Raw genomic sequence first — 286 nt, 5'->3', positions numbered from 1 at the left:
TGAAAAAAGTTTGACGTTCGGATACACGCTACACATGGATCACAACACGGATACTCGACTTGTTCTTGCACGTGGCGCATGTAGCTTGTGCTATTGAGACGAACAAAGATTGAACAAAGATTTACTGAAAATGTAACTGGCGCGAGATACATGCGCGAATTATGTGTATTATGTAGCGGCTTTACTTGCTCCGGTTACGCTAACCACGTGGTTATAAGCTAGCTCTGGCACAGTATGCCCCAGCCATTAGACCAGCTAGCTTCTACATTATTTTGTCCACGTGATG

Source organism: Cydia strobilella, chromosome 18, assembly GCF_947568885.1.
Source record: "Cydia strobilella chromosome 18, ilCydStro3.1, whole genome shotgun sequence".
Classification (NCBI taxonomy): Eukaryota; Metazoa; Arthropoda; class Insecta; order Lepidoptera; family Tortricidae; genus Cydia; species Cydia strobilella.
This window is presented reverse-complemented; position numbering follows the sequence as displayed.